Consider the following 16,486-nt stretch of genomic DNA (forward strand, 5'->3'; position numbering starts at 1 on the left):
GTGGCTGTGTGGGGAGCCTTGGCTGCCCCTGAGCACCCACCGTGCCAAAACCTTCCTCCTCCACCACTTTCTGCAGGACTTTGGGATGGTTCGTCCTTTTTTTTTTCTTAAAATGTGTTCTCACCCTGCTGTTTGTTTCTTGACTATCACAGTGAGCAGTGACTGTCATGGAAGATGTGCTGCTAAAATAATTTTTGTGCTGAAGAGTCATGGCCAGCTGCATAAAAACTCATAAACAAACCCCTGTTTTATGTAATTTGTCATCCACTGAAATGTCAACAGCAGCCATTCTTGTTAGAGAGCATAATGACAGAGACCTGAAAATGTGGTTTTGAGTTTTTTACTGTCCTGATGTTGTTTTGGTTGGTCTGGGTTTATGGTAGATGCTAAATGTTTGAAAATAAATCCCATGTATTTTCTCATTGAGCCATCTGAAATCTGAGCTGCAAGACACTGCAAAGCTGGCTGTTCATGAAGCCTCTGCCTTAAAATTCTGTGAGAATATCCCCCTTTATCTGTGGGTATCTTCAGAAACGTAGTATTCTAAATACTAATATAATAGCAGTTGAATAAGTAACAGATCTATATTAAAGAGTGTGTCAGCAGTGGACCTAGTGGGAAAACAACGTCAGGCACTTATGTTTGACTCTTTAGAGCTGAGATTTGTAAAGGAGGCTGGTACATTTTGAACCAACACTGATTTTGCCTCTCTTGGTTGATAAAATTCACTGTCACTGCTGGTCAGGACAGTGCAACCCCAACGCAAACATCAGACTCTTTTTGTATTCACTGTGCAGTGCTCTCTGAACACCCTGTCTACATTCTTGAGTCAAAACTGGTCTCCTGGGATACTCCTTTTTTGATCTTCTCAGGCTTCACTGAAACTTCTCAGGGTAGTGCTACACCTGGGAGTGAGCATTTGCAAGATTGGGTCTTAAACTGAGATGCCTGGAGAGAGGTGCAGACCGCAGCACAGGAGAGAGAAAGAGAGAAGTCATGCTGCCCAAAGTATTTATAACAAAAGAGAAATTCACTCCCAAACAGATACCCCATCAGTCTTTCTGTATTCCATGCAGTTTCCCATTTTCACAGTCAGGCTTCTCAGTATCACTGCAGTCCTGTGGGGAAAATTTAGCTCATTGTGGCACCCTAGTAAACTCCAGCTTCATAAAAATGCTTTCAATTCAAGACATTCATCTTTCAAATGCGTTCCATTTCATTTCAGGTATTGCCAAAAGAAAAAAAAAAAAGTGAATTAGACCTGCCTGAATGTGTGCTGAGAATGGTTATGTGGCAAAAATTGTTTGGGGTTTTTTTGTTTGGTTTAGTTTGTTTTTCTGCTTGTTTGTTTTGTATTTTTGTCACTTAGCAAACAAAAAGAGGCTGTTGAAGAGATATTTGCAGATTGCATCGTGCACCAAAAGCCATTATGCTGTGAAATTCTGAAATCACTGTCAAGCCCAAAGACAAGCAAACAATTTTCCACAGGTTTTACTATGTTAATACAATCCAGCTAATTCACAAACATGAAAATCTACTTGCTCTTCAAACCACGGCATAAAAAAATAGCAATTTTCAAAACTCCCACCAATTGCCAGACATGATTATTCCCCTGCATCTATTATTTCCATTTGTCTGTAGAGGTAAAAAGGGAAATTTGAAGCAAGTTTTAAATAATATTGTTAAAATCAGAGTGGTGTGAGTCTTCTGGTTTCAGTGCAGGGAACTACACATAAATATCTCAGCTTTTTGCAGTTTGTGCTGAATATTCCTGCTGCTCCCTGTCGCTTTCAGGGTTAGCGTGCATAAACATTGCTGTGTGCCCTCTGATAGGCTGTAATCAGGTAAAATGATGTTCTATATCACGTGATTTCACCAATATTAAAGTTGCTTTTCCTCAGCACTGTGCACCCAGTTCATTTTAGGGCATGGTGGAAGGACACCAGTGCAAGATAAATCAGCGATTTTATTCAGGATGAAATTAAGATGTTAGTGCTTCCTATTTGCATGAAAATTACGCAGCCATGCAGGCCACAACATTAATGAGATACAAGACTGTGACCAATGATGTCACTGGAATTTATTGTGCTTCCCTTTGACTAAACTCTCTGATTTTATGCTCATTCTTGTTCTGCAGTATCTGTGCCTCGAGCAGAGTCAGAGACTACCTTCTCCCACCTGTTCATGGTTCAAATCTCAGGCAGCCAACCATGTTCATTTATCAAAAACTTTTGCTATTTTTGAACTGCTTCATGAGTGCAGGAAATAAAGGGATTTCTTCCTCACTGCTTTTCTACACTAGCTTGTTGTTTTGACATCATCTGAGGAAGCTGCGGACACAATCCCGTCTGGTATCAGCCTTGTGGGGTTCAAAAGAGACAAAAATCATCAAGCAGAAATGTATTGAAATGTCCTACTTGGATTACTTTTGCCCAAATGATGATTACATGTTATCATCTTTGCTCTCATATAATCTGATTTTGGAGGGAAAAATATGAGTTTTAAAATAGTCAATGGATGAAGCTGGTCTGTAGTCTTGCCATCAGTATCTTTTATTTGGTGTACACTTAAAAAAAGTTCTTTAGCACTAGCTATCAGACCTTCAGAGGCTGCTTCTCTATTACCCTGGGCAGTGTTTGTAGTGCCCTGCTTGGTTGGGAAGGATCCTATGGACTGGTACAAATAAAGGAAAACCAGCACGGTTCCAGTCTCCCATCCTGAATTGTCTCTGAGAAGTCCTTTGTGGCACAGGAGGCAGAAATCAGACAGTTCAGGGGCACAGCCCAGTAGAAATGAGGTTTTTAATAGCTTGTGGGGATCTTCTTTGCAAAGATGGCAGGATAAGATGGTTAGATTACTTCTGGAACTGCCTTAGGAGAGATCAATGTGTGAGCACTGTTCCCACTACAACTGCAAGGAAAATTCCTGTAATTAATAATAAAAAAATTGATTTTTGTGATGGCGGTCATTTCAAACCATAGCTTTCAGGCAACCCTGTAGGAATAAAGCACTGCAGTGTTTGGTGAGAAAGTTCAGTATCGATTCAGTCTGATAAAATATTTTTCTTTATCTTTTGAGAAGCCTTGCTACATGGATGGCATGAATAAAAGTTTGGTATTTCCAACACATCGAGGGTCCCAACAGATAGTTCTTTTTTGTTACAGAAACTATATTCTCCCTCTGTCTCATTTGGTGTTGGACAATGTATGTGAACAGAGAACTGCGTGTAGAGGCAGAGAAGTATAATTCTCTGTTTTTCTGAGACTCAGGCTACTGAATAGGTATCATTGTGTCTGTGTCTCTTGAGGGAAAAAAAAATAAAAAACACTGCAAAAACTTCTTGGAGCTTTTTTTTTTTTTTTTCTGGTGTGCGGCCTCCTACTGACAGCTGCAGAGAGAAATGTCTTGTGGCCTTTTCATCCCTTCCTCTGGCTTTATGCTTTTCCTTTCAACTGCTACATAAATATGTTCCTGTAACTGGCACTGAGGATGCTTCTCGCCCGAGACCTTGTTAGGAAAGAGACACATAATTCTGTGGCTTTGAGGTAGCTGGGGTCTGGGTCTGAATATGAATCCTCCTGCTGAATTTAGGGAATTCACATTCCCTCCTGTGCTCAGGTTTCAACCATGTGCTCGCTGTTTCAGGATCAGTTCATATTTAGTGCCAGAGTTCATTCTCTGTTGTCAACAGTTAGTATTTATCCCTGATCCACACCACGGGTTCCCTTCCTGTCTGTTCCCTTCTGTCCAAACCATCCTGCACCTCTCTGTGTCTCAGATATCAGTAATATGTTAAATAAAGCTCTTCAGATTAGCAGATCTGGCTTAAGATTTTTGGGAGACTTCTCCTTTCACAAGGAGAGATGAAATTCCCTGTGATGGGTGTTGAGGTTGGATGGGATGGCCACAAAAAAATCTCACTTCTTGCTAAACTCATCCTGATAGACATCTCCTTCATAAGGATGGAAGGAAGCCATGTGTATTCCATGTTCACATTTGCTTATTTGCCATTTAAAATGTTTATTTGGGATATTTCACAATAAAATTAAAATAGGCTTCTGCTGTTGTAAGTAGATGGGGAAGGTAGTGATACAAGGATTTACAATTTCCTATAAAAAACCCAAACAACCACAACAACAAAAACCCACACAAAAAGGTCTCTTGTTAAGCATGTAAAGAGATGCTGGCATGTGTGGTCTGGAATTGTGATTACATGAATTACTGTACTTGGTGTTTTGAAAACAGAACCAAGTTAGCCAAAAAGACACCAGACTGCACTGGTATTTTTAAATTATATCATCTGAGTTATGGACACTGATGAAAAAAATCTCCATTGTATGCTACAGCAAAGATTAGCATGAAAATCACAGATCTTTTTTTACAGTGCTGTAATCACACTGCAAGATAATATTGGTTTCATCTCAGGGATCTTTAGCTCTGTACTTTGGTTCTTGCAGGCAGCATTGCTACAGCTTCCTTTTTTTTTTTTTTCTTTGTGAGGAAAGATATAACTCGGTTATGAGTGGATGTTTAAGTGTTATACAATATGGCTTTAAACTTTTCCTGCAATTAAAGCCTAATCCAAAGCACTGAGACACATTATTAATTTTATGCTTAACTGGAGGATTTTTTCAACAGGCCTATTCATCTACTTAAAACTAAGCACGTGCTTAAGTGCATTGTTGAATTGGGGCCAGAGTTGTTATGTCGAAGCAGAAGAAAGAGAGAAAAGAGAAAAAAACAAACCACCACCAAAAAAAAAAAGTGTAACAGATAATATTTGTATTCCTGGGATTAAAATGTTCATTTGCAGAAGAGGAAGAGCTTCAATTATCTGCAGACACAGGTGAGGCAGGCAGCTGCTGGCAGCTCTGGGTTGCTGTTCCAGGGGTGAGGAATGAGATCGATGATCAGTGATTGATCCAGCAGTGTATGGAAAGGACCTTAAAGCTCATCCCATTTCACCTACCACGGGCAGGAGCCCTTTCCACTACCCCAGGTTGCTCCAAGCCCTGTCCAGCCTGGCCTTGATAGTGATGACATGTAGAGTAAAGCACTGATTACCAATATTTGTAGGAGCTGAGTGCAGCCCTGAGCAGAATCTGGCTCAGGAGGAGCAGGATTCCTGTGTGGAAACCTGCAGGTAATACTGAAAATCAAACCACTTAAAGGACAGTCTGGGAAAGGCGGGCTGTCCCTAAGCGAAGAGATGTTGCTTTTTTTACTTTTCCTTCTGTATTCTCTTCCCTTTTTGTCCCTGAATTGAGCAGGCAATTGTAGGCACCTACACTGGTCCCCAGCACTGCTGTAGGGGTCTCCCCAGCTTTAAAGTTAAGTAGGTGTTAAAGTGCTTTGTAACATCAGGGAGCCTGGGCAAGAAGAGGAAGAGGCTATTGTGTTGTAAACAGTGTAGTTGCTATGGAAACTGGTGATTCGCAGAAAAATGGAAAGAGGGGAGGAAAGAAAATTGATTTTTTTTCTTTCCTTAATATTTAAGTCATATCTGTGATTAGTGACCGTGCTTCCTGTATTTGTTTAGGTAACATGATGGACAAATATAATTGTTTTGAAAGTGCCAGGAATCCCTGTGTGTTGTTGCATGCCTTGTCTGTGAGGCAAGGATGCTTATACTTAACAATTATCTACTGAAAACAGTTGACCTCATGCTCGTGTATCCTGAGCTATTCTGCAGATTGCCACGGTTCTCATACAGAGCAATGTATGTTGTCTAATGATTTGTTAACTTTTCACTTCTTGGCCCACGTTTAGCTGTAAAACCACAGTCCTGCTAATTACAAAGAATCTGTGTCTGTGTTTTCTTTACTTTGCCGTGTAGGGGGAAAAAAAATTAAATGTTAGGGAGACTAGTTAGGGGTTTTCAAATTTTTTTTTCATATAAAATGTTAAGTGACCTGTGGCAATTTCCAAAGTATTTCAGTGTATTCTCTGATGTTTAAATTAAACTTTACATCATTTGTTACAAGGACACCTGCTGCCCCCGTAATGGTTAAGTGTATGTGAGTACACAGAACCCACTTTTCAAAAAAAATTTATAACTCCACTGTAAAGATTTTATTCTGTGCTGAAACATGGCACACAGACTTTTTGACTAGGAACAAATTATTCTTTTAAAAAATGTGTTGGGAAGCAGTTGGTTATTCACAAGAGCTTACTGTGCAGTAAAAGCAAGCTGATTTTACTGACACATTTATCTGTTTGTGCCTCTGTAACTTGGAATATGAGGTTGAAATAGTGCGTTTGTCCAGTTTTTCTGTCTTTAAATCTCAATTCGGGCTACTGCTTAGGCTCCTGTGGAAATGAACCTGATTTTTTTTCATAGGTTTCTTCTTAATATTTCTCTCTGTTGCAAGCAATTTGATTAAAAATTGCTCAGCAAGGAGCCCGGATGGTTTTCAGCCAGCAAAGAGGCATTCCCGAATGAAATCTTGGAAAATTCCTTTAAGGCTGTCCCACTTTCTAGGTCTATCAAACGTGCTGCTTGTGGAAACAGCATCAGGTGCTGTTCTTTCATGTTAAGGCTGGATTTTTTAAATAACTATTTCTCCCAGTACTGAAACACATGGGAAGGTAATCACTGCTGATAGGTACATTTGGTTTATGCGGCATTTTCACCTTTTTAAAATGGCTGTGAGCTTTCCAGCCTGTTTGCTGGAATCATCTCCAATGTGTCTTTGACAAAAATCCCTTGCTCACCAACAGTGTTGTCTTTCTGGTTGTCTTTTACTAGGAATAGTAATATGAATAAAAATCGCATATGTTTTTTGTTTGGAAACACTTTTTTCAGAGCAGCACTGTATTAGTTCATCTACATACTGCCAGGAAACAAAACCTGAAACAAACACATGGAGGGTAATAGTCAACTACAAGCATTTTATCAGTGTGTAGAAAATGAAGCAAATTCAATTTCTGCAATCAAGGCAATAGAGTGGAACTGCAACAAGTATACTACACTCCTGAAATCAGCTGCCTGCATATAGTAAAATGAGCACTCCCCCATTACATTTTGTGGATTCATCTAGGTTTCCTTTGTTTCTGTGAAGACTGTCCTGAATTCCTGGCGGTGGTCTGTGAATTAATGCCTTTGTGTACTGCTGCCGAGGAGACTGGTGCTCAAAACCACAGATAAAACAGCAATAGTGACAGAGGTATTGCAAATCCTCCCAGTGCTCCAGCTGCATCTTAGAGGTGAGAAACGCCTGAGTGGAAAAAGAATCTGTGCTGAGGATCACCTGCAGTTTGGGTTCGAGGATGGAGTGGGGCCTGTGGCTGCATCCTCGGGGCAACCAGGCAGATCCTGGCAGGGCAAAGATTATCCCAGAGATTGTCTAAGACCTGTTCCTCATCCCTGAGTGTGGCTGCCTTTAATGTACAGCTCTGTGCCCGTGGTAACTCAGTAACCAGCAGCAGCACCAGCACTGGTGACTGTTTATCCAGAGTCTAGACATTTTATACGAGGTTAAGGGCTCTGTTCTCTGTTTTATAAGGGAGGCAAACACAAAACACAGCTTTTTTTTTTTTTTTTTCCTGGTCGTGTGGTGGCATGACGGGTGCTTTGGCTGTGTGCTGTGCTGCCCAAACAATCTCCAAAGTAAACAACCTGCTGGCTTTTTCGTTTGAGAGACCTGGTGCAGGTGTGTCCTCCTCCACCTGCAGAAGGGGAAAGTGGAAATACACCTTGCACCAGGAGCTCAGCATCATCATGGAGAGTTCAGCAAATGCAACCTGGCATGCAAAAGCATCAGGTGGTTGGATGGAATGGCTGTTTTATAACCTTTAGAAAATTAATTTTCTGCTTTGGTCTGAAGTTGGTAGAGGGACTCTGGTTTAGATAAAGAGGGAATATGGTGAAATGCCTCACAGTAAATAGGTGTGTTGGAAAACAATGCAGTGGAAGTGAAGATCTGCCATCCCCATTGCTCTGGAGCAATGCTTGCAGAAAATTTATCACAACATTTCCTGGATCAAAAATTGAAAAAAATTTAGAAAGAAATCTGGGTTAAGTGGTAGGTGAATCCTAATAGGTGCTGATTGTGCTGATCTAAATGAAAAAAAAATATGTAAACACAGATTTAACCTCCAAATCTCGGCATAATTCCTCAGAGTTCTGTGGTAAGTGATTTATTGGACCAGATCCAAGAATGCAGCCTTTTGGGAGAATAAACTTTGCCAACCTATTTAATGCCTACTTTAACAAATTATCTGGGTTGGTTTCCTTCCTTTGTGTCCCCCAACCCGTGCTCATCATCCCCTCAGGCTTGTGCTCTGTGTCATAAATCCAGCAGCCATGAGCTGTGAATCCCTGAAGGCACCCTGCTGGCAGTGGAGGATGCATACCATCATCTGCCATGGTTTCAAGGTGGTAAAGTGTACAGAAATATGTTCCACTCCTTTGTGGAACAGAGCATTGGAAATGACAGCCGGTAAAGTCAAATATGGGAAATGCTAGGCAGTGGAAACACAAGGCCTTTTTGTTAGTTTTGTTTTTCTGAATGATTAATATCCAGGCTGCCTGAACTCACCAAACTTCATTTCATTCAATATTGAACAATCCCCTGCACCAAGCCTTGCTGGGCAGCCAATAACTCAGTGAGACAGTGTTTATACAGCAAAGATCGGTGTAAAATACACAGGCAAAGCTGCAAACTGTTCTGAGTTTCTGTTTACATTCAATACATAAACAGCAGAGTGGCTTGGGCTGTGTTTTGTGTGTGCAACACTCACGTTGCAGGGCCCAGCTCTTGTGTGTACACAGCTTACACATAAATATTTCCCATTATTGTATCCAGTCAGCAGTGCTTTGTCGGAAATCAAGTGCCCGTGACCAAGGACTGTACACAGAGTGTGTTGATGTGAAGTTTATGTGACAATAGTAAAGGGGCACATTTCCCCTTCACAGATAAGGATACTTAATATTTATACAGCGCTTTCCACTTTAAGAGCATTTTAGAAACATTAATTAGTGCTGGCCTCTCAAGGGAAAAATAATCTGAGCCACGGATTCCTGTGGGTGAGGGGAACCTTGGAAAGCAGCAATGCCAAAACGGACTTAAAAAGTAGTAACTGACAGCAAATTAGCATGAATTTGGAATACTGATTTGACAGCAATAAAGACCAATTCAATTTTAGTCTAATAAGCAGAGGTCTCCTGTCACTGGGGATGCTGAGGTCTCGTTAGCAGGGAGGTATTGACAGCTGGAGGGATGGAGGGAAGAACACAGTGCACAGGAAAGGTATTTGGAGCCTGGATTTATGAGGGATGGGTTTAGGTTAAATACTTACAGGCTGGCTACAGGACAACAAAGAAAACATTTGATAAGGCTTGAAGAGTATCAACGTGAAGCAGAAAATGTAATATGAGAAATGGGATTAGGAAAGATGACTAGAAATGAGAAAGAGCTTTTGGACAATATATTAAGAAATTGTCAGTTATATTTATTGGCTTGCAAAATAGTGTTTCTAGAGGAAAAAATGAAGCAGCATCTCTGGCTGAATTTAACAGAGTGCTGCAAAAATACTAATAATGAGAGAAGGGAAATAGATCAGTTTGAAAAACTCCACAGAGCTTTTTTCTCTTTACAGTCCTTTGTAAGGTAAATAAAGACCCCTCATCTAAATGTGTACCATGGAAAACCAGTGTAAATATAGAAATTAATTATTTTGTGCATGCAGGAATGCCAGTGGAGCTCTAGATCTGTGTATAGATAGATGTACAAACACTGAATTCTGGCAAATTGCTCTTAGTTGTCAGGGCATCCTGACTGTTGAGCACCTTGTTTTCTCAGGAGTTATTTATATGGATAAAAGGCATGTTTTCCATTGACATCACCTCATTTTCCCCATGCCTCTTGCAATCAGGCTTTAATGTTCTAAGATGAGCTGAGCTGAAGATGCTGGAAGTTGAGATTTCATTAAGGGTACCAAGGCAACCAGTTCAAGGGATACTTATTTTGCTGAGTGATGTCCCCAGCCCTATTAAGGAGCAGTTTCAGCTGGACTGACCTGCTCTGATGGAAAAGCTCATCTTTGGGCTGTGGAGCAGGAGCCTTGCAGTGCTCCCAGTGCAGAGTTCATATTCATGGAGGATATGTGCTACAGGACTTTTTCAGTTTCAACCACAGTGTCTTTGTAGGAGAGCACAGTTACCTGTATTTTGCAAAGATGGCTGCTTATTTATTTGAATTTGAGCATTCTGTTTAATTAATTATTCAGATTTTTAGCCGTATCTGGAGCTGTGACCTGCGGGTCAGATTCCCAGCTCCTGTGTGTTGTATGAGAAGATTTGGGGTCTGGAGCATCTCTGTGCTGGGTATAGACTGTGGGAGCTGGGCCTGGCCAGGCTGGAGAAGGGAAGGCTGAGAGGGGATCCCATCAATCCATACAAACATCTCCAAGGGGTGCCAGAGGATGGGGCCAGGCTCTGCTCAGTGGTACCAGTGCCAGGATGAGGAGCAAGGGCCATCAAATAAACCACAGCAAGTTCCACCCCAGCAGGAGGAAGAACTTCTCTCCATGGAGGGGCAGAGCCCTGGAACAGCTGCCCAGGGAGGGCCTGGAGTGTCCCTGCATGTCCCTGAACATCCCAACCCCAGCTGGACACATTCCTGTGTCACTGCTCCAGGGGACCCTGGCTGGGCAGGGGGTTGGATTGGATAAGCTCCAGAGGTACCTTCCAATCGCAAATATTCTGTGATTTGCAGCTCTTTATGTTATTACACCCACTGCCTTTACCTCTTTGAACCTACAGGTTCCTGCTACCAGGAGTGTTTCTTTCAGTAGGATCAAGATAGTCAAGTCAGGACTATCAGATTGAGATTGTGTCCGAAGTATTTAGTTTTTGGTTTTTCTTTTCTTCAGTGCACAAGATCCTGTTTTGCAGAATTACTGGAAAAAGTCTTGACTTGAAGTGAGTGCTGTAATAAAAGGCTTGGAAGTTTGAGACCTGTTAGTATGAGGGACCCCACTGACCACACACAAGAATAATAAAGTACTAGAAGAGAAGAAAAAGAGGAAAAGATTTTGGCTTTCCATGACAGAAAAGAACAGGGGAAAACCCCAGAACAACACAAAACAAACAAACAAACCCACTCGAAAAACCAAAGAAACCAAAGGAAAAAAAAACAGGTGGGTTGTTGCTGATTCATATTCTGTTTGGGTTTCCTAAGAACAGGTTTTTTTCCATCCTTACCTCCAGCAACAGGGCAGGAACATTGCTTGGTGAGATGCTGGAAGGCACAACCTTGTCAGAATTACCAGGGGATGCTGCTTCACAGCTATGGTCTGGTGTTGCCTAAATTCCTCCTGAGACTTAACTTTGCTGGAAAGCACCCAAATATTCTTTCCCTTCTGAAGTGCCTTCTATGAAAGCTGTGGCTGGTGGCAGCAGCAAAATTCCATAAAGTCATCTATTTCAGCATCACTCCTGCCAACACAGGCACGAGTTTGTGCCTTTTCTGCTTCCAGTGCCTTTAACAATGCATCAGTGGGATGTGGAGTGGAAAATAACAATGAAAACCAAGTGCTTTTTTCAGAGCCTCATGTACATTGTGCCACATGCATCCCCTTGGCTGATTTATTACCCTCACGTTTCCCTCTTGAAGTTAAATTCAGTCATTATCTTCTGGATGAGGGGACTTCTTTCAGTGTAAAATGTTGTTTCTTCTCTAATGCCTGTGGCTAAATGCACAAGAAATTTATTGGTGGGTTTGACAGTAACAGTGAATTCTTTACAGTGGTTTGACAATCCCTAACAGATCCTGCAGCAGCTTTCATTCACTTAATTGTAAAATCCATTACAAATACTTTTCATTATCTAGGAAAATATATGCTCTATGGTTGATTTCCATAGTTTAAGGCATTAGAGACAGGAGTTAAATTTTCAAAACTTCCTATTTTTTTTCTAATACCCTAAAGAAAACTCTTTGTCTTATTACTTGGCTAATTTCCCTGAAATGTGGAATTGTGGAATGAGGTTTTGTTTAAACAGCTCCAGACTATGTATTGTGTTAATGCGGAAGATTTTAGGAGGAGTAAACTGTGTTCCAGTAAAAATACAGCAATAAAATTTGCAACCTATGACTCCTCTTTGATCACTTAGATTCTTTGGGATTTGATTCCCAGCATTGCAAATTGGATCAGTAATTGATAGTTTATTGTGCTGCCATATAATTCATGGGGTTTGGGGGGGGGGGGGCGCGGTTTCGGGTTTTTTTTTGTTTTTTCACAAAACCACAGCACGACTGCCTCCTGGCCAGGGTGAAAGGACTGATTAGACAACAGGAACTTGGATCCCCAAACTGCTTCTTCATGCTGGGCTCTCACTCTCTTGGCAGAGTCTGGAGTCGGAGGAGTTTGTAATCCTGGTTTAGCTGTTTGTGCACAGACAGAGCAGGGCTGTGATGTGGAAAGCAGCATCAAAGGGGAGGACAGTGGTGGAAGGCAGGAGTGGAGGGCTGTCTGTGGGCAGGAATTAATCTATGACATGCATTGGTTATAAAAGCAAATCAAGCTATAAGAAATAAAACCATCATGACGCCTTTATGGAAAATTAACTAATCCAACTAAGCTACAAGTGCAATCTGTCTTTATTTCAGTGATAATCCCCTCAATTAAAAATAGACATCAATTACCATGGCATCAGTGCAATGACACTCTGTTGGCTGCTCTGAGGAAATAATTATGTCTTTAGAATAAGGTGGTGGGTTTTTGGTTTTTGGTTTTTTTTTTGGGGGGGGGGTGGTTGTTGTGGGGTTGGTTTGGGGTTTTTTTTTAATGTGTGGAAATCTGCCACAGTCTCATTGAAGTATTATTCCACAGAGCTGTAGACAAAGAAATAGCTTATGGTTCAGATCAAATCTGGTAAATCCCATCCTGGAATTACTCATAATTAGCTGTGCTAGTGAGTGTCATTTTCCAAAATCAATTCTGTCATTTTGGATTATTTTCTGTGTGCAGTATGTCACAAGTGTTTATCTTGACAGAAAGCGAGATAGACTGCTCTCTGTTCTAAAATTAACTGTTTAAGTTGAGAAATAGCATGTAAGTATGAATTGCTATGGTAAACATATGTGAAGTTATTTTTCCTTGTCTTTTGTTGAGGTAACTGTAGACCTGTTGGAAATTTCCATTAAACTTGAAGCCATGGCTGTCCAGATCAGAGGACTTGCCTAAATTAATAATAATTAAATTCCCCTTTGACACCCAAGTGTAGAGAGAAAGGCATGTTTGATCATTTGGTTTTGAGAGATTCTGTTAGTGAGTTTCTGTCAGCACAGAAATTCAAGCCTAAGTGATCAATGTACAGAAACAACTATCTTTAAGAAAATGATTGTCTGAGAAAATGCTCTTTTTTTATCTTGCTGTTATTGGTTTAATATGTACCCCCTAGACTGTTTTCAATGTATTCACCCAGAAACAGGAGTTCAGGTGTGGGACAGAAACTGGAAAAGCTGGAAATAAACACTGTCCTGTCCCAGGACTCTTCTGTTCCCCTTGCTGACAAAAACTCTTCAAAACCAAATATAAACTGGTGCTTAATAGCCGTAGATTTTGCCTGGCAAAGATACAAACTAAATGCCTCTCTTTCCATCACATGTAAGACAAATCCCCAAACCCAGCTGTATACCTGGTGTGTTTTAAAAGGATATGATGAAGGGCTGGTTTTTTGTTTGTTTGTTTGTTTTGGTGGGGAGGACTTTTAAAAGCTCAGGTGAAAAGGGGAGTATAATCTACATTTCAGGTGGAGCGTTGCAGTATTCATTCCTACGGGATGTAAGGGTTATGCTGAACAAAACATTCTGTTTTGTAAGCATTTTTTTTCATGTCTCTTCCCAAAACTCTGTGATTTAAGTTCAAGGGAGACCCGATGATTCTCTGGCAATGTGTGTGGTTTAGTCTGTGAAACAATCACATCTAAGACAGACCAGAGCAGCACTGGTGACAGGAACATTGCACAATAAATTTCAGGAAGGGCAGTGGGGGTTGCTAAGCATTTTATCTGTTGGGAGTAGGAAAAATGCTGTATGTGGATGAGTGTAATTAGGTCATTGGTTTATGTGCCCAAAGCCCTAGTTTCCCAATGTTTCTTAGAATTAACGAGGATGTATATTTAATGTGTGTCTTTGATTTGGCTGAAAAGCATAGCCAGGCAATCCCCTGCTGCCTATACATAATTGTATGTATATTGTTATGTACAGAGCTTCACAGACACAGATTTGTCCAAGGATTGGGAAGAACATCTCCTCCTCCTTCTCCTCCTCCTCAAGAAGAGGCCTCCCATTTCAGATACAGTCAGATTGCCAGGTCTGGAACACCTTTGGTTGTACAGAACTCCTTCAATATTTGTCATTTAAGGGACAAGCTCAGGGGGTCCATAGGCCACAGTTATTTCCTTGGATTTCTCATGGAGAAATGTCTCCAGGATGTGACAAGTGCCTGAGCCCAAAGGCTGCAAGGGTGGCCAGGCAGCCACTTAGCAAACTGAATTCAAGATGTGTTGGAAAAAAAGTTTGTTTCCAAATCTCTTGTTGAAGGCTGCTTTATTTTCCCTTGGATGAGAGGGTTGCAAACTGGCCTTGCAATATAGCCATTAACATGGCATGCATTACTTACTTGTGCTTTTTGCATTAACAACAACCTTACCAGGACTCTCTGTGTGATGTTTTTGGTGGTAGCAGTCTGCCTCTGGGATGGCAGACTGGGGGAGAAAAACCTGTGCAGCTGCAACTGGAGAGGGGAATATGTGGGAGGCACAGCCCTGCAGCCCCCAGGTCAGGGAAGGAGGTGAGGAGGTGCCTGGGGGCCTGGGGAGCACAGAGCCTACTGCAGGACCCCACTCTGGGGCAGGGCTCCTCAAAGGAGGCTGTGACCCTGTGGGGAGCCCTTGCTGGAGCAGGGTCCTGGCAGGAGCTGTGGAGAGAGAGGAGCCCATGCTGGAGCAGGTTTGGTGGGAGTGGTGTCACCTTGAGGGGCACCCACACTGGAGCAGCTCCTGAAGGACTGACCCAATGGGAAAAGGATCCAGACTGGGGGAATTCCTGAAGGACTGACCCCGTAGAACTGATCCGCACTGGAGTATGGACGGAATGTAATAGGTCCAACCCCTGAGGAAGAAGGAGCAGCAGAGCCCACCTGTGATGTCCCTGCCCTCCTCAGCTGAGGACTAGGGGGACAGGGCAACTTTGATAGACACTTGGGTGTCCAGCTGGGATCAACCCACAGCATTCTTATTTCCATGTTGAATTTTTTTCTTTTTTCTTTCTTCCCATTTCCCCACCCCTCCCTTAGAAGATTCTCTTCATTTCCTGTTGCTCAAAGAGGCACTTGTGAACATATGAACTCAGCAAAGCCTTCAGTGACTCTGGAGATCACTTCTCCATTGAGGGAGTTCACTTTTGGAAAGGGCAGCAACAGATCCATCATCCACTGGAGGTTCTGCTGGAGTGTGGTGTACTTAACCTTTTAAAAAACCCACTCCTGCCACCAAGAGCTGCTTCTGCAGTACCTGGCAGGGCTTCAACTTCTCCCAGTTTGCACCCACACTGGGTTCCTGCCAGGGAGCTACTGTGCTGCTGTTCCTGTCAGTGCAGCAATTCGGGTTTGCCGCCAAGATGTGCCAGACAATGAGGATGGGAGCAATAGACAAAATGCGCCGAGAGGCATAGTGGGAGAATAGGTGTTTTTGGGACAGGCAGCCCAGGCACACCTGGGCAGTGTGACCATGCCAAGTCTGTGCCAGGAACAACTTTGTGAGGCGTGGTGTGACAACTGCTTGCCCCTCCCCAGCTGCCACCTTCACCCCGCCAGTAACAGCCTCTACAGAAATGAGATTTTTGTCCAAACCTGTGTTGCTCTGCATGGTCCTCAGGAGTCCCATGCCTTCCTCTCCTTCACCCAGCTTTGTAACACTTCCATTTTTGATCATTCTGCAGGTATTTAATCACCATTAAGGCATTTTCAGCAGCACAGTGGCCCATCAGCTTCGAGCTGTGCGGAGGCCAGTCAGCCCTGGTGAGGCAGGACAGTGTCTGTGAGGGAATTTGAATCATTTGGGTTTTTTGCTTTGAAGGGAGGTGTCTTTGGGTTCATTATTCCCTTTATTGATTTAATTCTAGCTGCTCGCCTCGTATCGATCTGGACTGGTCACCAGAGACAGTTTCACCGGAGTTTTTGTCTTTTCAGGCTACTGTTGGAAGGAAAAAACCCACTCCTTTGAATTAAGCATCTAGCATCTAGCAACCCTGCTAGAAAGGTTTTCTAGGAATGCCTAGCTTTATCACACTCCTCTTGCCTAATTTGCGATTGCTGACACGTAATAGACACACAGAAGTGCTCAAGATGAATGACTCAATGTGATAAAGCAGTAACTTTCCTTCCCCTGCCCCTGAGGCTTCATTCTTTTTTTTTTTTTTTTTTGTTATCCAAACTTCAAAAGGATTGCCCTGGACGTTTATGCTATCCCATTTTTCAT

General features: G+C 42.1%; 1 protein-coding gene across 6 annotated transcripts in view; it reads left to right on the forward strand.

Annotated features, from left to right (window-relative positions):
• The window catches only part of XRCC4 (X-ray repair cross complementing 4), a 152,741-nt gene that overhangs the window by 125,722 nt on the left and 10,533 nt on the right, over nt 1-16,486 (forward strand). The gene's annotated exons all lie outside the window — the stretch shown is intronic.

Source organism: Prinia subflava, chromosome Z, assembly GCF_021018805.1.
Source record: "Prinia subflava isolate CZ2003 ecotype Zambia chromosome Z, Cam_Psub_1.2, whole genome shotgun sequence".
NCBI classification, from domain to species: Eukaryota; Metazoa; Chordata; class Aves; order Passeriformes; family Cisticolidae; genus Prinia; species Prinia subflava.